We start from the raw sequence: 22,487 nt of genomic DNA, 5'->3' as shown, positions 1-22,487 counted from the left end.
TAATACCTATTTTCTTATGACGAACTTCTTGGCACTATTTGAAACAATTACACCTACGTATTTTTTCTCCCCCTGATATTAATAGAGATTTATAACACCTTCCATCTGTCCTTTATGTTTTTATCTAGCTCTTAATGGGAAGGTGTGGAGAAAAATAGCATGAGTTAGAAACATGCACTTGTATTTACAAGTGAGTCAAAAGTTGAGACAAAATTTTTTTTGATACAGGAGAAATAATTGTTAATTGTGACTTTGTTATTCAACATGTTTCTGGTTTGTCTGTACAACATAACAAAAAACTATTCCACATGACAAGGGAAAGATGCAAAACTCTGACTTCTTTTGAAAGTTGCTTGAGCTTAAGTTGTTTTAAAATTTCCTCTTAGTTATTACATCCACTATCTAAGTTTTCCCCTAATTACTCTAAAATGAAAAGAGAAATTAACCCATGAATAACTTTTATGAATTTACTGAAAATGGTTTTGTGAAGAACATGAAAACAAAAATATGATTCCGAGTAACTTCTATTCACTGATCCTGTGCAATACCGGCAGTTGGAAGAGGAGAATAAAAACGGGCCAGAGCCTGTAAGTGAGTTCTTAGCCAGTCCATTGGGCTGGCCCTCTGGCCCGGAGAACTGCTGCCTCAAGGAGCAGGGCGGATGTTGGGGTGAGGCACTGGAAACACTGGAGAAGAGAGAGGGATCCAGACACTGAGGTAAATATGGCCTTGGTTTTATTAAAAGGGGCTTAAGGTAGATTTTGCTAACTAATACCAGTGAGCTCATCATATTTCTTCATTTCCTTTTTAAAAATGGTATTCCATGTTTTGACATGCCATAACTTTTTAACTGACCTAATGTGGTGGTTATGAGTATAGGGTGTGGAGCTGTGACAGGACGTAGCTGAACAGCAGCCATTCCCAGACAGCAGCCATTCCCAGATACGCAGTTATCTCAAGGTCCTATGCTAAGCCCCGCTTTCTGCCTCTGTATGCCCGCTTTCAGCAGCTGCGCTCCTTCCCTCTCCTCCTTCTGCCTTTGTAACAAGAATATAAGCAGCCCCAGTCTGAGCTCGGAGCCCAGAATTTGGAATCTGTCCCCTCTGGGTCCACATGCGTGAATAAAACTCCACTTCTCAAACCCCAAAGCTGTTTGAGTCGTCTTTTCTGTAACAGAGCCAGGGTGACTATTTTGGAATTTTAGCTCTAAAACATATTGTTTGTGAAACCTTGAGAAACCCTTGCATTTCAGTTTTCTCATCTGTAAAGTGGGGAGAATAATATTCCCTTCATAGAGACGTTGAGGGGGTTGAAGTTATGAGGAGAATACGTAGAAGTGACTACATTTTGCAAACATTAGTGTAGAAAATCCAAAGATTTTTATTGGGTATTAAGGTATTGACCCTATTGTTTTTGTAAGACTAATTTATGTTTTGATGAACACATTTGCAAAAGTCTTCAAAAACATTTCTTGTTGTTTCCTTAAGATAAATTCTTAGATGTGAAACATTTGGTGGGAAGGTATGTACAGTTTTAAACCTTTTGATCCTTACTTCCAAATGAAGTACCTGAAAACCTTTTCCCACCCCACCTAAACACTGGGCATTTCCATTGAAAAAAATAAATAAATGTGTGTGTATAACCCAATTTGCTGCAGTGTGGGAATGTGGAAATAGTATTTCACTGTTGTTTTAATTTGCATTTATTTGACTAGGGCTCTTCACTTGATTAATGTTCTAAAACGTTCTTCTATAATTCTAGTCCCACTTGCTAACCACCCCTGTTCTTTCAGGCAGCTATCTTATTTTCCTCACTGGTGGATATAGATCACCAGTTCTTTCAGCCATTTATCATATGACATAGTTTGCAGAATAGGTTTCCCTAGTCTGAATGTATTCTAGTTTGTCATTGTCCTTCTTAAAATATGGTTCCAGAACAAATGTAATACTCCATGTGTGGTCAGACCAGCTGTTAGGTATGCCAAGGAATAAGATGGTTCAATTATAATGTGTTTTTCTTTTGAGAATCCATTAGTGTGCCATTCCCTTTGAGTTTCTATTGAATTTCGCAGTGATTTAGAGTGAATTTAGACCAGAATAGTTTTTGACTAAAGAACCATTTTTTAAAAGTTGTGTCTTGAATGGTGTTTTTTCCCTCCTACCTGTAACATGCCTCTCTAGACCACACTGTATAACTATTATCTTTTGGGGTCTGAATTTATGCTTCCATTAGTGCGGCACTAGGGTATGTTAGATTTTTAGTAGCCATCTTACACTTCGCATCCTATAGAGCAGGTGGTTAATGGATTCTTCTTATACAGAATAATTGAGGTATATATAAGAGGAATAGAAGTGTCTGGATCTGATTCTCAGAGATTTAGCTCAACCAATGAACAACTTTGGAAAGGGGAAGAGAGGACTTTTAGAGGTTTTTCTGATTAGTTCTCTGTTTCACCAAAAATCCATGGTTATTTCCACTGTTGTTTTAAAATCTCTCAAAATGAGATTGACTGTGGGAACAGGGCAGAGGAGGGCAAAGGGGGAAAATTGGGACAATTGTAATAGAATAACAATAAAAAATAAAACAAATAAAATCTTTCAAAATGCATACACCCTGTGGAAATTAATGTCCTATGCTCATTCATTTTATTGCCTGCTATACTTAGGAAGAAGGTGGTGGACAGATGAAACATTTTGCAAAAAGATAACATTGCATGTTCATGTGTGAAGCTGACTTACAAATTCCATATATTTTATCCCATTCATTTGAATGTCTGGGACCTGCTATTGAGCTATTGTGACCTGTAAAGTGTATTTAAGAGTGAGATAGAATGTGAGAACCAAGAACTGACTTAAATTTGAGTGTTATTGGAGCTGGGTTAAGGGGTTGTTGGAGCTGGGTTATTGGAGCTGCTAGGTCTGACAGAATATCAGACCTAGCAGCAGTGGTGGGGAGGTTAGGGGTTGTGAGCAGAGTGAAAGCTATTTACTGAACCAAGTATCTACCTTGATTCTGAGGACTAAGATTTTAAGAGCTACCTAGACTGTTGAAGCAGAGAGAGAGCACAACTAGAAGAGACAGCTTGCTGAGTCCCGTGGGCTCTGGTATGGAGGGATGAAAGAGGCACATGAAGGCAATGAAAAGCTAATTTCCTTGGCTAACTTCCTCCATAGGCATCCAACCAGTGTATCTGTCTTCTATGACCATGCCCTCTTCTACCTGAAAAGCTGTTTAGCTACCTGGTAGTTTTGTGATTTTATGAGATAATTTCTACCAGGCATGAATCTAGAGTGAGCTAAGTCAAAAAAGATGGAAGAGTGAAGAGGAATGGGCACAGCAATGGAGATTCTGATCTTACTTAGCTTCAGTAAGTGAAGTTGGGCTGGGTTACTCGTACATATTATACCCAGAAGAATTCTCTCATGATGTGACATAATTAAAATACTAGTCCAAATGGCTACTTATCACTGAAAAATTATAATTTTAACTTAAAGAAGAGACACAATTTTAATTTTCATTAAATGTGACACTGCCGGTGGTCTTTAGCTAGAACTTTCATGACATTGATGAGCTCTTGGATCCACTTGTTCCACTGCATATTTTTCTAATTGGCATTGATATTTTAAGCTCCTTCGTATGGAAAAATGCCTTGCCCATAAGACTTCATTGCTTTATTCAGCAACTGCAAATGCCATTTTATTTGGAGAATGTGAACTCTGAGATACCAGCTTTCCCTCATTGGCCATGGAGTCCAAAAAAGTAAAATGGCTCCTTCATATTTACAGTGACTTATCTTACTTTTGCAAGTTCAAAGATCCAAAATGTGCTATCATATAAAAAAATAAATAAGGGATGGTAAAGGAAACAAAGAAAACCTAATGTAATTGCCACAGTGCCTGAGATCCACACTCTAGAGAGAAGCTTCAGGAACACACTGTACCTTTCTAAGGAAGATCTGCTTCGTGTTGGGTTTGCCAGAACATTCTTTTAAAAGGCCCTATGTTCCCTACTGAACTGGGGTGTTAATTTTTCATGGACTCACACTGTGATGAGAAGCGTGAAAAGGATGAGAGAACTTTAGGAAAATAGTGTTGAAACAAAATAAAAGAAGCTTTGCTCAGGTTTGAGAAAGAACATGGAGACTGTTGACGAAAGTTTCCTTGTTAGCAGAGACAGAAGTTAAATACAGAACACTGTAACGCAGTTAACTCTCTGTTGCAAATTTCTTGGGAGAGGAAGGTTGTGCCAAGACTAGTCCATTTAGAATCTGACTAGGTGCTGTTTGGCAGCCAGCAGCAATCACATTGCCACTCTGGCAGGACAGTCTGCCCAATAAAGAACTGCTTGACCAAAGGCAGGAGTGTTTGCCGTGGCCTGAGGTCAGTCACCAGCCATCTGGGCCTCTAATTCTCCACCTGTTACATGAAAGTTAAAAGTTTGCTCCTATGATAAAATTACCCAAATCTACATCAAAGAGTTTTAGTACATAAAATAGTATTTTTTAAATTTCAAATCTGGATTGGACTGCTATTTACAGTAAAAGCTATACCGATAGGCACCTTTTTCCTTCTATTTCTTTATATTGATATTATGTAATAAAGCTGTGATTTTTTTCTGTGCTCCTTAATATTGACACATTTAAAGTCAACATTTTGACCTAAATAACTACTCAGCCTGTTAGGCATTATTTAATGCCAATTAACCACAATTTGACCTACAAGTATACAAATGTCAAAGACACAATGGCTTTTTTTCCATTAGATTTTTCTTTCATTTTGGACCTCAGGTATACAAAGTCAAATTAATCATACTTTTCAGTTCATGGTAAATGGTCATCACTGGTAGGTACTTAGGGCTGTGGTAGGCAACTTCTAAAATGGTCCCTGTGATCCCCCTGTCTCCTGGTGCTCATGCCTTTCTGTAATACCGTGCCCTGAAATGTGGGCAGGGCCTAGTGACGTGCTTCTGATAAGTTGAACATGGCTTCCATCCTAGATACATTTTCTTCCCCTCCCTCCCTTCCTCCCTCCCTCTGAGGGGTCAGGCTGTTGTGCTGTGAGCTGCCTTCCCTACAGAGAAACCCAGATCACAAGGAGCTGAGGAAGGCTTCTGAGCAACAGCTGATGAAGAACTGAGGCCTTCAGTCCAATAGCCCACAAAAACTGAATCTTGCTAATAAACACATGAATGAGCTTGAAAGTAAATCCTCCCCCACTTAAGCATGCACTTTAATATTTTCAACTTTTATTAGAAAATTTGAAATTCTATTTTATATGTTTTCATTCTTTACTTGCATAAATGTCATTGTGTTATATATCCCATTCCACATTTTACTTTCATTTCTACACTCTTTGTTTCTGAGACCTACTCAAATTTCTTGTGTAAATATAATTCACTACTTCTAATTATTATTGTAGGCATTTTACTTGTTCATTTTCAAGTGGTGACACCTAGGAGGCCTCTAAGTACTTGCTACCTCAAAACAGTATTGTGATGAACATCATACCTGTCAGCAGGTCAATTTATGGATAATTAAGGGTGATGTGGACACCAGCCCACAGTGTGCATGGCGTCCTGGATGAGACGAGACAAATTCACATGGACTACAGAAATCCTGTGGAGAAAAAGGGATGACATGGCTGCTCTCTCAGTGAAAAAGAGGGCTGGCCCCGGCCCCTGCCTGGACAGGCTTTTATTGCTTTTCTGGGCACATTACATTGAGGATGGTCCTCATTTATTATGCATAGGTTCACTTTAGGTGGCTACCTTTTACAGAAAACAAAGGACAGGATGTTGTTAATTACATCAAAAAGGAAGGGTATTTTCAAATGCAAAGAGAAAAGTGGTTGAACTGGTTACACTCATCCTTGGGAGGTTTAGCATAGATTTTAGGAAGTTACTTTAAGGATATGCAGTAAACATTTGCTGCCTCAATTCAGGCTGTGGGAGTTTTAGCAAAAAGCAAGTCTCAAAGAAGCCTAGGTACAATGCAGGCCTGATTCCCCACAGGAGAACTGATCTGTGGGCGTGGGTCCTGTGTGCTGGACCTTGTTTTCCACTGGCCTTTTCTAGTGGGAGCTGAGCTACATTTCCCACACCACGCAGAATGGTCTCTTATAACAGATGCTTTTAGCATTCTTTCTTAAAGTGGCTTAAATCTGAAGAACTTAAATTGTCCCATATAACAAGAACTCTAGAGGAAGCATTAGCAGCTCAGTGATTTAACCAAAGACCCAGGCGTGTTCCTTCTTTCTGCTCTACCATCATTTTCCACAAGTTCCTGTTATTTTCCCCCGTGGTCACCATTTATTGTGGCGGATCTTGGATATCACATGCAGACATGATCTCAGCTGTGAAGGAAAAGCAGGTGACAGCTTCCCACACATTATTGCTCTACTTTATTATAGAGCAATACTTTTACCACAAGTTCCTTAGTAGATGTTCCCTTGGGTCCCATTGACTAACATTTATATATGTAGCAATAGAGAATAGTTAAGCTAGCATCTTGGATATTTGCCTCCCAGATGGGGAAATGGGAAAGTTAATTTTATGGGTCAGCTTGACGAGCCACAGGGTGCCCAGATATTTGGTTAAACATTGTGCTGGGTGTGTCTGTGAGGGTATTTGTGGACATGATTAACATCTGAAACAGTAGACTGAATAAAGCAGATTGCCTTCCCCAATGTGCTTGGGGCTTATCTAATCAGTTGGAGGCCTAAACAAAAAACTGGGTAAAGGAGAATTGCTTTCTCTGCCTATTTTCAAGTTGGGACATTGGTTCTCTGCTCTGGGACCAGAACTTACACAATCAGCTCCCAGGTTCTCAGGCCTTCAGACTTAGACTGGAAGTAGACTCCTGCCTCTCCTGGGTCTCCAGCTTGTACCCAGCAGATCATGGGACTTCTCAGCCTCTGTAACTATGTGAGCTAATCTCTTACAACACAAACAAATTGGCTGTTTATATATAGACATCCTATTGACTTTGTTTCTCTGCAGTACCCAGGCTCTGCCAACAAGGTAGAGTATAGGAGGCTGTGTGGCAATTTCTATTACATAGCATATGTGATATCTACATTTACTAAGTACTAAATATTGCACCAATATGTCAGTTAGCTGTTGCCAAAATTACACTGGAAACCAACTGTCCCAAAACTCAATGACTTAAAACAACAATGATTTATCCAGGTCTGTTCCATTCTCATCCTCCTTGGACTGGTATATTTAGCTAATGCATATTCTTTTCATGGTAATGGAAGAAGCACAAAGGATAAAGCCCAACCAAGCACGCACACTTCAAGCACCTGCTCAAGTCCATTCTTTTAGAATACTATTGACCAAAAAAGTCATGTGGCCAAGCTTAAAGTCCAGCAGCAAGAAAGTTCACAGTGACACTCACTGTGAGACCAAATTGAGTCACATGGCCAAGTCCAATGGGGAGGAGAAATGTATACCTCCTATAAAAGTGGTGAAGAGGTAGTGAATATGTCACAGGTGGGCACAGGTAACCAGGTTTTTGGTGATCGGGACAAAGAATTGAACCGAACACCCAGAGTTTATAGCAGAGAACATGGGAACAGGCCAACTCCAAGTAGAGAGTGGCCTCATGGGCTGGAGGGACTCTATTCTTATAGGGTGGATCCTTCCTGGCTAAGTTTGGTAGGCTTTTACTGTGCATGTACAAGTAGTTGTATTACTTTAAAGCTACCGCACATGTGGTCTCCTATGATTTTCCTGATTGGCCACCAGGGAAGAGGGTCCCACAATGCTACCGAATTGATCCCCATTTCTCCTGGGGTCCCCTGTACTAGGTTCACCTTTCCCTAAGCCAGAGAATTATAGCTCTCCATGTTAGAGATTGGTGAAAAGGAAAGGAATTATTTATTCAAGTTACACAGACTTAAGAGTAATGACTTAATGTCTTTGCTAAAATCCCAAAGTCCCTTGAAACACCCATAAACACACACAGTCCTTCCTTCCCCACTTTGCCCAGTCTGGGGTACCGTACCTCAGGGAAAGAAATAGAAGTCCATGGCTCAGGCAGCCCCTGGTTTTTCCCAGTAATCCGTGCTCGGCTGGGAGGCCTCCCTCAGTTCCCAGCACCATCAGCTATGTCACCTGGTTCTCTGCTAAAGCTGCATGGAGATTCTTTGCTAAAGCTGCATGGTGATTCTTCTCATGGCTGCAGGGGGAGGGGTCCCCCCACTTTGGCCAAAGCACGTAGTTCTCCTCAATGCCACAGCTGCATGGTCCTCTCTTCAATGGCTGCCGAGTCTGGGTTTAAATATCCTTCCAGCTTTACTGGGCTGCCATCTTGAGTCTGAGCAGGGGTGGCCCCATGTCATGAAGTCAGTCATCTCCAAGCTCCCACACAGGCACTGTAACTAGGGAGAGTTGCCTCCCAGTTACATCTTGGGGGGAAGTTCCTTCCATCCCCCTGGCTCAGAGCATGGCCACAGCTATTTAACATATCTATGCAACCAGTTAAAGGTTATAGATGTGTTAAACAACCACACCAGAGGTTAGATGCAAAGCTGTTGCTATGCAAAACAGCTCTCAATGGCCCTGCTCCATGTGTTCCTTCCCCCAACTCACACCTGTGGTGGAGAGTGAGGACATCTTATATATCTTTCTAATATTTCCTGAACACCTTGACTTCTGGACCCCATTACAAATCCTTCTTTTGGGGGCCCCCTGGCTGCACCCTCCTACAAATATATTTGAGCAATAATCTAATACACTGTAACCATTGTTCTCTCACACCAGTAGTACATAAGTTTCTTTCATACCAACATCAGCACTAACTTTTGGTATTTACCAATCTCTATATTCTTACCAGCAGAATGGACATAAAGTTGTTTTAGTGTATATATACCTCTGATTATTAGTGAAAGAAGTTGCATATTTCTTCATATATTTATTAGCTGTTTGTGTTTCCTCATTTTCTTAATTACCTATTCATATCCATTGGACATGTAAAAATTGAGTTTCCTGTATATGTCTTTATATAATTTTTTTAATTTGTAGGAATTTTTTGTGAACTATTTATTTAACCCCCAATCCATTTGAAATGTTGTATATCTCTTCTTCCAATTTGTCACCTATATATTAACTTTGTGGTATTCTACATTGAATAGAAATCTCCTAGTTTAGAATCTTCTAAAATCTTCAATTTTTTTTACTTTGTGTCTTTGGAGTGTTAAAAATCCCATCCATTCATCCTAATGTCACAATATTTTTTAAAATTAAATTTTATATTTGCTTTACAGTTTTAATCTTCATATCTAGGTTTTTAATCAATTTAGATTTGTATTTTTATAGACATATTTCTTCACGCTATGAGCCAGTTTTCCTAACATCAGCTACTACAAAAATATCTTGTTTCCCTACAGGCTTATAATGCTACTTCTATAATAGAACAAATCCCCACATTTAACTTGGGTTTGCTTCTGAGCTTCTTATTCCATCCCATTGATCTCTTTCTGCTTTCTGATACAGATCCCACCATTTTTTCTTTTTAATTACTTCATCTTTGAAATACCTGGTTGGGCCAGTTTTCTTGCTTTGTTCTTCCAGATAATTTTTCAAATGAATTTGTCAAGATCATACAAAATCTTACTGAATTTTTTACTCAAATCACATTTAATTTGTAGATCAATTTGGGAAAAATGTTTTGTTCAAAGTGTATGAAGAGTGAGTAGTTTCTGAAGTCAACATATTGGAATTCTCTTCTTTGGATTGAATTAGATACTATTTATTAATTGTCTGGAGTAAACTGGAATCTCTCAACATAGGAGGAGATGTGTGTATTTTGGAATTCAGTTAGTTGTAGTGGCAGTAATTCCTTAAGTATAAGGCCTACCCTCTTTTCTTTACCATTTCTGATAGTGCTAGTGCTTATTCTATTCAGTGATTCTTTTCATTCTTGAAGGGCTTATACCACTCCTAACCTTTTATATAACATTTCATGGAGCTATTTATATTTCTTCAAACTTACCCAGTGTTTCATTTGTTTGGCTAGGTGCCTAATTAACGACCGTACTATGTTAATGAGACAGAGCTCATTAGAACAATCTCTTTTGGAGTCTTTTAGCTTTCTCCTAACCCTGGCCAATCATCTTGCAAATGTATGTTGTTGAGGACAAGGGGAACCTAAAGAGTGTGCTTGAAAAATTTCAAACCCTTCACCACTCCTGGAAGTGTGCCTCAAGAGACACAAGCTTACTAATGGCTTACTAAAGGGTAAGGCCTGATCATTATTTGCAGCTCATTTAGGGTAGTTAATGAGGAGTAACCTAATGGCTAGAAAAACACAGCACAAGGGTGGTCTTGAATTGGTTTAATCATCTTTGTCCAGTGAAAGTCTATTCATCTTTTTTAACCCTTCAAAAGGGAGTCCAAAGGGGTGACTCATTTGAATATTTAGCTACATATTAAATCCATTTCAGATTCTGTATTGTAGGTTTTTAGAAAAACACTGTTTAATGAGAACATTCCTAACATATAACACACTGACAGGATAAACATGCCTTTTCAATGGGCTATTTTAAAAAGAAATGTATTAAATGAGCACAGAATTGTTAAACTTAGCTCTGTAAATGTTCAGCAGTTTTATACTTCCCTTACTTTGCCTACATATCTCCCATTTCTTTGCAATCTCAGTTGAGTTCTTTTTAAAGCTACTGTCTTCTAAATCACATAATTTTAAGTAACAAGACAGCTAGGTGACATATTGCAATATTGGAATTGTTGAGTCAGGTCTTCTCATAATTTCACAACTGTTAAAATCCCCATTTTGGAAAATATGACTAATTCCCTCTAATTCTCAAAAGTCTTCTCCAGAGAAATATCACATTTTGTGCCACTAGAATGTCATACAAACAGCTCCCTCAACATGGCTTCTAACTTAGCTTGTTGTAGGCTAACCTAGTGGTAGGTTGATGCTCATAACCAATTGCACTAAAAGCTCTTCTCATAAAAATGCATTTAAGAAATGAACAGGACAGAAACTACTGTAGAGACATGAGTTTAAATTTTATCTAAATAATTGTTTTGTGTACAGTCCAAACAAGTGGGTTCGTGCATTTTAAGGTGTTTTTTAAATTATTCATAGGTGTTATCTGAGCTCCTTTTGCTTTGCAGAAACCTATAATTTCCAGGTAGCTCAAGATGCATTTTCCAAATTGCTGAGAGATGGCAGAGATCTCTAAGATTTTTGGAACATGTGTGCTCACTACATTTCTTTTGGCAAAATAACAAGAGCCAAGGCCCAGTTGAAATTAATGTTATACTTGCTTATAAATAATTACAGTAGCTGATATTTCTCAAAGCTTACTATGTGCACTTCCTGAATCGTCTATTCAATCCCTACAACAATGCAATGAAGCAGGTATTATTACATTCTCCATTTGATAGATAAAGCAGTGTAGGTCAGTAACCTCATTTTGTATATGAGGAAACTGAGTCTCTCCAATTGAAATCTTTGCCCCCTGGAGCTGATGATGTCAATGTTTTCCTCTGATCATCTCTATTTTCTTTTGTGCCAATCTGTGTGCCTGCTGGTTGCGTTCCTTTTTCATAGCCTCAGGGCACTGCAGCCTTTCTGGCCTGCACAGCCTGAAAGCAGGAAGTGCCAGGAATTTACTCCTCTTATCTGGCAGCACCGGTTACAAAAGTCTGAGAGAGTCCCAGCTCCCTGGGCTTGCACAGCACACTCTGAGCTGCTGAGCTCCCTGCAGACTCAGTCTGAGGCTGTCTTCTGCCAGACTCTGCCTGTGTCTGCCTCCTGCCTGTGCCTCTTCCCTTCCTTATTTTAGGGACTATTTTAGGGCTACTTTAGGGATTTACCCCTGACCTGCCCTGTTCCCTCACTCCCCTAGCACCCCTTCCTTAAAAAGTAATTTGCACATGAATCTTTATCTCAGGATCTGTTTCTGGGGGGCCCAACCTTAAATGCAACCCTTTCTTATGGTTTCACAGGACAGACTTCTCTTGGAGCATGAAAGTGAGATTTAGATGATCTTCAAATTCACTTGCAAAAGGTGTGGTTCTTTTTTTTTTTTTTTTGCCTTTTCTGCAAAGTGCAGCTCACCTAGGGATATCTGAGGACTTTGTTTAACCTTCCACTTCATCATTCTAAGGAATAGCCATGCTATGGTACTCAGTTAAATTCGTCCAGAAAAAAAAAGCCAGATCTTTATATTCTAGCTTTGTTCCAGCTAACTCATTCTTAATACTTTGTCCCCCTAACCACACCCCATCCTTTCAGTCCTTCTGATACTTCTCTCTGATATAAGAGGTGCATCTACATTTTAAAGCAGGATGAAACCTATTATAATGGGGAGTTTTCCTTAAGAGAGATATCATTTAATCTGGGGAAAAAAAAGTGGTTAGCCCTGGCTGGTGTGTCTCAGTGGTTGAGTGAGAACCTGCAAATCAAAGGGTCCCCAGTTCAAATCCCAGTCTAAGGTACATGCCTGGGTTGTGGGCCAGGTCCTCAGGAGGGGGTGGGCAAGAGGCAATCACATTCTGATATTTCTCTCCCTCTCTTTCTCCCTCCCATCTCCTCTCTAAAACTAAATAAAATCTTTTTTAACAAGGTGGTTAGCACTATTAGGAGAAAATTTCTCAGTACCTCAGAATCTGTGGAGTTTGGAGAATAGGCAGGCAAGTCTTGGGGAAAGTGTGTGTGTTTGTATCTGTGTGTATTAAAGAACCATGTGACTTAAGAACTCTAACATTGTGAGCTCAAGTCAGCATGGCATGGGGTGGAAAGGGAAAGAGAGAAAGAGTTTGTTTTCTTCCACCCTAACACTGGGATGCAGAGACGGTGGCGGCATTTTCTCATGGCAGGGACAGGACCTGCAGGGGTGTAAGTGGTAGCATATAGTCTCATACTCAGAGTACTAGGGATCCTAGCAGTGGAGGTAAGAGGCTGCAATGAGAACAAATACTCTGTTTCAAGGGTGACCCCAGGTGCCCTGGTCAGGTGGCTTAGTTGGTTGGAGCGCCATCCCACACACCAAAATGTTGCGGGTTCAATCCCCAGGCCTGTGTGGGAAGAAACCAGTCTATGTTTCTCTCTTACTTCGACATCTTGATCTCTGTCTGTCTGTCTCTCTCTTCCTCTTTATCTAAATCCAATAAACATATCCTTGAGTAAAGATTAAAAAAAAAAGAATGACCCCAGGTGGCAGCCACAACTGCCCCAAAGAACACAACTCTTCTCAGCACACCTCTGTGGATTCTGAGGGAGTATAGTTAAATTTTATTTTATGGGGTCAGAACAGGTTAGGGTTCTCATTTTCTCTGTAACCTTTATATTGCTCACGTGTATTGTGCAGGGACTCCAATTTCTCTGAACATTTTATTTATTTGAGCTTAAGAAATTATGCTCCTATTTAAGAGAACAAGGCAGCCCTGCCTTTGGGGCTTTCCCTGAGGACTCTGGGATGTTTCCTCTGATGCTGAATTTGGGGACACGGCCCTTCCATTAGCTCTCATAGCCTTCCATCAAGACAAAGACTTTATGCTACCCATTGTCTGGTTTTTGGCCCCAAGAAGTCTTTGCTTCCATTGTGAGGCCTTGAAAGGTTCACATGTCTTGTTACCAGAATTCTTCATTCATGGCTCAGCCTTTCTCTCCAGGCCTTGGGGAACCTTGTGTTCTCCTTTCTAGTTCAACTCCGATTCCATGCTGATCCGAGCAGTATGCTCTGGGTTTCCTGAGTCCTTAGATAGCTCTCGTCTGATCCACCTCTCTCTTTCCCAATAATGAGGTGAACAGAGCAGAAAAGACATGAAGCCAAAAGATGGTTATTTTAGGGATTCACCCCTGACCTGTACTAGTTGGGTGACTTTGAACATACCTCAAACTCTTTCAGGCCATTTTTCCTCTTTAAAAAGGGGGTATTCATACTTTCTTCATTTATTTTAAGAATTAAATGAGTTAATGTATCTGAAAATACTTTATAAAATTTAAAGTACTTATGATAAAAATAGAAAGCATTATTATGTGTTATTATACACAGCTCAGATTCAATAGCTCCCACTCTGTCTAAATTTGAGGATTCTTCAAGTGATGGATCTATTCACACCTAAAAAAAAATACACCTTACTTTTATCTGCCTTCTGACAGGAAAGCTATCTATTGATTTTCTTCCTAAAACCAAACTTATTTATGAGCATATGGAAGTACAGTCCTTTAAACATACTTTGTCATCATAGGAGAAGTGTGTTAATTATTGATTAAGGCTGAAGAAGTTTGGAAAATGAGGGAAAAAAGACAGCAAATTAAGGCATTACATGAAAGTCTGCATACTGTCAGACCCCATAGCACATTCATGCAGTAGAAGAAGGGCCAGGCAGGGCTGTCAAGGAATCAAAGTGGCTCCAAAAGGGCATTCAAGCCCTGGCTGGGTGGCTCCATTGTTTGGAGCATCGTCCCGTATACTGAAAATGTTGTGGTTTCAATTGCCAGTCAGGGCTCCTTAAGCTTCATTCAATCCCCGGTGAAGGATCATAGAGGAGGCAATTAATCAATGCTTCTCTTTCTCTCTCTTTCTCTTCCTTTCTCTCCCCATCCCCCTTCCACTCTCTCTAAAATCAATGAACATATTCTTAGGTGAAGATTTTTTAAAACAGGGCTTTCAACAATTGATCTGGATATGAGGCAATGCTCTTTCTCACATTTCTTGAACAATTTAGGAACCCACTGCTTGTTCAGTGTAGGAAAAAGCAAAGGATCTTATTGTTTTAAATGCAGAGAGGCTCATGCATAGCAGAGGCCCTGTCAATACTTGTTGCATGCATGAACATTTTTGGCAACTTGGACTCTCAAAATCCTGTGTCTGACTAGAGGAATAAACTGTTTCCAGGAACTGAAGCACAGAAGTTCCCAAGTTAAGAACCATTATTGTAAGAGTGTCTTGAAACACCTTTGCAAGAAAATTAGTATAAGAAAAGATGAGAGATGTGGGAGTCTTCCAGAATGCAGACTTAGGAGACTCTTGAGGACAAAAGTCATTGAACATGACTTCTTACTGTTGGACCTATGCTATAAAGAAATCTGGCAATGGAGGCTGAGGAAACAGCTGAGCAGGGGAATGAAGGTGGGGGGGGGGAGAGAGAGAGAGAGAGAGAGAGAGAGAGAGAGAGAGAATTGGGGAGGAGGAGGAACTGCATTGTACTAGTTTTTATATGATCTTATTCTTTTCTGCTTATCAACCATATCAAGCTATCAAGTAGGCATTACTAGCCCCCCTTTTATCCTTTATTTTAATTGTGATATAAACAAGAAAATTTACTATCTTAATCTTTTTGGAGTGCACAATTTAGAAACATTAACTATATTCACACTGTTGTCCAACCACTGGTGTATTTATCTTCAGAACCCTTTTCATCATGCAACACTGAATCTCTGTTCCTATTAAACACTAGCTCCCCGTTTTCCCTCCCCTCAGCCTCTGGCACCCACCATTCTTCTGTCTGTCTCTGTGAAATTGACTACACTGGGAATCGCGTATGAGTGTAGTCAAACAGTGTTGATCCTCTTGTGACTGGCTTGTATCACTTACCACATTGTCCTCAAGTTTCATCCATGCTGTAGTATTTCCTGCATTTTAAAGACTAAACAACACTCCACTGTGTGGTACTATCCCCCCTTGTAGATGGGGAAACTGACAGTGAGGTTCAGAAACCTCCCTGAGACCATTCAGTAGAGCAACCACTGTTTGTGCCCAGATATGGCTGTTTCCCAAACCTGTGCTCTTTGTACCACATACACCTGCCTCCTCAAGAGATTCATGGAGTGTGTGACTGGGAATCCTTCACATGCCCTAGAATCACCACCCATCTCCCAGCACCTCGTCATATTTTGTGGCATGAGGGAAATCACTTTGGGGAAGGTATGTGAAATGAACTTGGGGGTGACTTCACAGAGAACGCTGACCTACTATGGTGTATGTTTGCTTCACTGAGAAAAGAAAAGTTTAATGGACACATCTGTTCCATGCGTTTTTAAAGTTATACTTGTAACTTCATGTCAAGATTTCTCCACAATGTATATTTGGGGGAAGGAGAAGTTCAGGATGATGGCAGTACATAGTTGAGGCACACGCACTGAGAAAGCCTGAGCCAAAAGGAAAAAAAGATTGCATTCAGAACGTATCCTATCTACCAACTGGTGGAAGTGTCCACGATATATTGCTAAATGAAAAAATGTAAGTTGTAAAGTATTGCATGTCATATAGTTCCATTTCAGAACAACAAAGAGCCAAAAAGCACATACCTGGTCCAAAATATGTGTGTAAACTGATGAGTGTAGGGTGGGCTTGGGATAGGAACCTAGTGTGACTCCTAGGTGCCTGGAACAGAGTAGCTCTCAAAACTATGTGGTGACTGCAGGGGTGAATGCCACATCAGCCCTCTGGCAGCCAGGAGGAACCCACAAAAGTCCATTTTCAAGAAGTCTCCAACCATGCCTGGGAATAACTTCCCATGTGGGGATAAACTCAGACTTTTGATTGTAGCCTACAAGATTCCACATCCTTCATCTCCACATGCAAAATTCACTGTCATCTCTTAAAATATTTCACCAGTTCACTTACCTCCTCTAGTTAAAGTCCAACCAGCTTGTCTTTTTTCAGTTCCCTAAGTAGGCTAAGGTCTTTCCTACCTCAGGTCCTCGGCACATGCTGTTTCTTCTGCCATTCTATGTGGCTGGCTTTTTCTCCTCACTGAGTCTCAGCTTTCACATCCCCTTTTCAGAGAGGTCTTCCCTGACTATCATATCTAGAGAAGGCAGCCCTCCTTACCTGCTCACCCTCTACCTTAGTCCTTTTGTTTCTTTCTGGGTCCTTAAAAACTTGAAATCTGTTTATTTATTCATTTTGGTTCTATATTTACTGCCTCCCTCCCTGGGTGGAAGGTAAGGCAGGGCTATAGCTGTCTTGCCCGATGTCCTATCTATGGTGCCCAGTACATAGTAAGTTCACCATTCATGTGTGTGGAATGAGAGCACGCAACAACACCAGTTGTGCGAGTGTGTGGCAGGGCAGAGGGGCAATTGCCAGTCCTCAGCACAGAGCCTGTCCCAGAAGCATTTGCTGAAGTTTTAAAAAAGGAGATTTGGGCAACATGGAGAAAGGAGAGGTGAATGAAGGAATGAAACTGATCTTCTACTTGTAAGAATTCCACAGAGTGTGGCGACACATGCTGTGGTTTGGGAGAAGGTCACCCAGCCCTTGAGCAATGGTAGGACCCAGCACTGGGCAGGTGAAGAGTGAGGTGGGCAGCACCTGGGATCTTGGGATGAGGTTAAAAACATAAAACTGTGGTGGGCCCCAAAGAGGTCACCTCTGGAGGCCAGGAACTGGAGTATCCTGGAAAAGAAGTCAAGAAAGGTGTACCGAGAGGCCTGGCACTTTCCAAAAGGACGTTCCCCATTGCCGCGTATGTGGTGGAAAAGGGTGTTTCTGCCTGGGTGCAGGCAGAGCTGGCTGCAGGGTGGTGACCAGTAGTTGGAGCCTATTGCCATCAGCCTAGGCCAGTGGGCAGGGGCAGGGATGCTGAGGCACAGGAGACTCAGAGGGCAGACCCTAGCAGAGGCGGCACTGGGCAAGGAAGGTGCACTGCCTGCAATCCCAAGCCTTTGGCAGCTCACACTCAAAGACTGAATCTGTGCTGATTTCCCTGACAGAGAAGGTTGGAAGCTGTGGCCACAAACTCAAATCTAGAAAAAAAAAAGCTAGGCTAGGGAGAGAAGCATTAGTTCCACCATCTTTTGTTGATAATCTCATTTCATGAGATGTCTCATGGCTCTGGGAAAAACTTCAGCATCTCTACTGGCACTCAAAAGGTTGGAGAGAGAACACACTCCGGGCAAGGAGATGTGCTTGTGTTATGAAGCCTGCTACGTGTCTGCTGCTCCCAGGTTTCCTGCTCCAGTTCTGGCCCCTGCCATGACTGGTGCACCCTCTGCCCTTCCAACCACTTTCTGTGAATTGGTCAGGACCACTAGTTTCCATTTGGAGATGAGGAAACCGATGCAGAGGAGATAAAGAGCTGAGACTAGATCTTCCCACTTACTGCCAAAATTATTCACTTTGTATTTCCCAAGGTATACAAAAGAGGTCTGTGAATTACAAAACCTGAGAAGTCCGTTTAGGTGTGGGCCTAAATGTTGGCTCTCAGCTTTGCGGGTGCTTCTGTTTGGTTTTGCTGATGGAGGTAAGAAAAGAGAATGGCTTCCTGAGCTGATTTCCCATGATGCTTTTCCATTAGTCCCTGGAAAATGCACACCTGGCTTCCCAGGGATTGGAGACGGTGTGAAGAGGGCGGGGAGGCGCTTCCCTCCTTTGTCAGGTATCCTTGGGGAATCTAGGTTCTGGGGATGCTGTGTGTTCTCCCTAATTAATGCAGGGATCCCAGTGACCCTCCAGGGAGAGGGCAGGGCACCAGAGTTGGAATTGCCCAGAGGTCTGCATTGCTGCTTAAACAGGAAAGGACTCAGACTCTGAGAGGTGGCTCGCTGGTAAACCAACAAGATCAATTTTGCATAACTGAAATGTGGCATCATCTCAGGCTGTGAAGTTTCTCAGCCATTTTTTATCCAAATTCTTTTGCTAAAGATACCAATCTTATGGGAAGTCTTTATGTGATTTGATATTACAAATAAATATCACAGTGAAAACAGATGACAATTTTAGAACCTGTTTTTTTTCCCCACTCACCAAACCCTCACCCCTATTCTTAGAGGCTTCGCCAAGAAAATTCCTTTCTCCTGCAACTGTTGAAAATCACTTGCTCTTTCTTACAAAGCATGGATGGAATGCCTCAAGGCAGTGATTCCTGAAGAAAGGGTCTTGAATAAGCTGGCCTAGAGATACCTGGTGAAATTGTTGAAAATTAGATTCCTGGGCTCCACTCCCTGAGGTTCTAACTGAGTTAGTCTGGTGGGACTAAGGAATCTGTGTAATTAAAGTGCTCCCAAAGGTGATTGTCACAGATCTGGGAGCCAGTGAGGCAGAGACTCTGGCAGAAGCATTAACTTCACATGCAGGGCCTCTAGGATCCTTTCCTCCAGACCAGAGCAGCCCTCTAGAAGAGGGCCGTTAAAAGTAACCCCTGAAGTCACAGTCTTCCTCTACTGAGCTGAGTCCCTATTAGTGAATAAAATGTAGCACTTAAAAATAAAAAGTTCATTTTGCAGAAGCCCAACTGAAGGGAATTCAATTAATGTGAAAGTGTGTTCATGTAAGTCATTGCCCATTCTATTAATTTGCATTCAGACCTGTCACGTGAGGCCAACAGAGTTTCCATCAGCCAGATAGAAGTTGGGTGACAAGGTGTGTGAAGCTCAAGGCTTTTCCCAGTGCTTTAGCTCAGCTGCCCAGGGAGGGGGAAATAGCTAAAACCCACCCATTGACTTCTGGGATTTAGCAGAGCTCCTTAGTTGCAGGAGACTGCACACAGCTGTCTTGAATAAGCTGTCTCCCATCTCACTGGCTCACCAGGCTTAGGTCCTGCAAGCATCAGAGTAACAGTCTCAAACTCAATGCCTTTCTCTTTTCTCTTGTGATGTTTCCATTAGGAGGCTTATCTTTGCATTGGGTTATGATGATGTAGATGAATCTCTGGTGCTCATGTTTTTCGTTGTCTGCTGGATACTTCTCAAATTAGATCAAGTTATCTGCACCCCACTCTTCCCTCCAAATATCCTTTTCCTTCTATGTTTCCTCCCTGGCTGCCTCCACCACTGCTCCTCTTCCATGACCCCCATAAATTCTCCCACTCAGGGAGATGTGCTCCCTCCTGCCCTCTCCTTGCTGTTCTCACAGTCAGAATTTCAGCTCACCCCTTCCTTCTAGCCTTTCCTCAATTCTGATGTGACCTCTGCCTGCCCTGCCCCTTCTCGCTATTGCTGTAAAGCCCCACTCTGCATGTTGTTCATTCCTCTGTTCACAAAATTGGCCCTTAAAGATTTGCCAGTCTTCATTGTTTCTTAAACCTCATTTCCCCCTTTTCTCCTACCCATGCTCTGTGTATGCTCCAGCTACCTACATACATCCTATAATTCCTTACCCCTGGGCCTTTGTAAGTACTGTGACTTTCTTTTGGACTATGCTTTCTCCCATCTCTGCTGCTGAAATTTAACAAGTGCGACCAACATTTTTGTGACTCCCATTCTTCATCTGGATAAGAGACTGCTACCTCTGTGGTTAAACCTGGCAAACAATTCAGGGAGAAATTTGATGAACTGTTCCCAGAATTACACACAAGCCCACAGACATACTAATGTATCCTACACACAAGTGTAATCAACCATGCCATCTTTCTGACCCACACTTCTCTTTAATTGCTGTCTGAAAACCTTGGGATGAGGTGCAGAGATGGAGCCATGAGTTTGCTTGCTTGGCACAGTTAACTAGAACATGGGAGTGAAGTAATAGGGTAGAGGGAGATGGAGTTGGCACAAACATTTCTAGATTTAACCTTGGTCTTGTTGCCTTAACAACTTGGTGTAAATTTCAGAGAGGTGGCCTTTTATTCTTCAATAATCTTTCTGGAAGTCAGAGTTGTCATAACAATAGCACTGAAAATAGCCAAGCCTCCATCAAATGGCTTTTGTTACTGTTTTTTCTCTTTAAGAAGGGCTTGTAGAACTTTGGGATCAAGGCCCAGTAAGGGAAAAGAGGACAGACAATTTGTCCTAAATGCAAAAGCCTTATGCCCATATCCATGATATCTTTTTCCAAGCCCAGAACACTGAGATTGATTAATATTGTTTTCACTTACTTAATCTGTTCTATCAACAGCTATTCATGATGAAACAGTGTCTTAGATACACTTGATTGATTGATTTGTTCATTCGTTCTCTGGTTCCACTGTATTTACCATAAAATACACTAATGTTACAGTGGAGGCTGGACAAAGGCGTGCAAACATTCATTACAAGGTAACATGACAGAGAGCAGTACCCTAGCTAGACTTGAAGCAACTAATTCTATTCTGGCAGGGGAAAACCTACATAATTAAGTTTCACACTTATAAAGTTATCTCTCTGAATTCAGGAATAAGAAGCATTTTGTTGTAGATATAATTCCATCTATAAGTGCTAACTTTGTTTAAAGAAAAACACTCTGCATTAATATTATGGGTTGATGTGTCTTATGCAATTCCTAAATCCACCTAGTAGTTTTTTGTTGTGATACAATGTGTAGCGGTGGTAAGAAAACTACACAGCTCTGGCTCTGATATGGTCTTCGGCTCCAGAAAGTCTGTTGGCCATGTAGCTGGCTGTCACTGCTAAATCTGTGGCTTGCAGAGGCCTAAGAACTGGGCTTGCCAAATACAGTCCTCACCATTTAAGCTCTTCCTACACATAGGACATGTATCATGTTGTTTCAAACAGGCACAGTACAAGTTCTGTGAATAAAGTGGTTGCAGAGTAATTGCTGGACTTCTTCTTCGACTGTGTGATCTTCTTTTCTTATAGGACACTCTAAACCCCTATCAACTTGTTCCTGATTACTGTCACTGTAGGAAGGGATGTGATCTTTTCCTTGTCAGCTGAAGGAGGTCCCCTGTTTCTCAGTTGTCCTGAAAGCTGGATTACAATGGCATCAAGCCCCATTTGACCCCAGGTGGAGTCCCCAGGGTTGGAGAACAGCATCCCACTCCAGGTAAAAGGGTGTGGGGATCCATTAGGACCTGTAGAACTTGCAAGAGAACCCTACAAAGATCTGTTGTATTAATCCCTCAATACCTGGTGATCTATCAAAAAAGTCTTCTTTTGTGATCTGTACCTCTGAGTCACTGGCTGTCCTGAAGGTCAACTTGGTTCCCAGAAGTCAGTGTGAGTCTGGGGACCTTTTTCAATTGCCTCTGTTATCTTGGTCCAGTGAGTGGCTACTTAGAAATGGTCTAAAATCTTGTATAGTCAGTGTGTAGTCAAACTGAGCCAGAACTCTGCAAAATGTGTTGATGTGAAATTGTCCATCCAGCTGCCATGGCCACCACCACCTAAAAAACTGGAATTATCCATCACTTCTTCAATAAAGCCTGATTCACATCTGGGGCAAGTACATTCTAGTAGTTTGGGATTGACCTCGCTCCTGCAAAAGTGACAGAAAAGCCGCTGTGCAGTGCCTGCGCCAGTCTGTCCACCAGAGAGGCTCATCCTCACTGTGTTTTTTCTCTCTTCTTCGTGGGTTGCAGTCCAAGAGGGAAGCCAGCCCCACTCTCTCCAGGTGGCTATCTCTGCCGCCACCGCTTCTGCCTTTTAGATACATTTTTAAATGTATAAAGGACACATGGACAAAGCCAAAGGAGGGTAGGATTGAGGGTGGGAGGAAGGGATGGCTGGCATGGGGGTGGGGTGTTGTGGGGGGAAATGGAGACAGCTGGAACAACCATAAAAAAAGAGAAAATTTTTTTAAAAAAACAAAATTTCTATGTCATGCTTAATAAAAAGTTAAACTATATGGGAG

General features: G+C 41.4%; 1 pseudogene; it reads right to left on the bottom strand.

Annotated features, from left to right (window-relative positions):
* Nucleotides 1–21,176: 21,176 nt before the first annotated feature.
* LOC114496812 lies at nucleotides 21,177–22,177 on the bottom strand (annotated as a pseudogene).
* Nucleotides 22,178–22,487: the final 310 nt, after the last annotated feature.

Source organism: Phyllostomus discolor, chromosome 5 (assembly GCF_004126475.2).
Source record: "Phyllostomus discolor isolate MPI-MPIP mPhyDis1 chromosome 5, mPhyDis1.pri.v3, whole genome shotgun sequence".
NCBI classification, from domain to species: domain Eukaryota; kingdom Metazoa; phylum Chordata; class Mammalia; order Chiroptera; family Phyllostomidae; genus Phyllostomus; species Phyllostomus discolor.
This window is presented reverse-complemented; position numbering and strand designations above follow the sequence as displayed.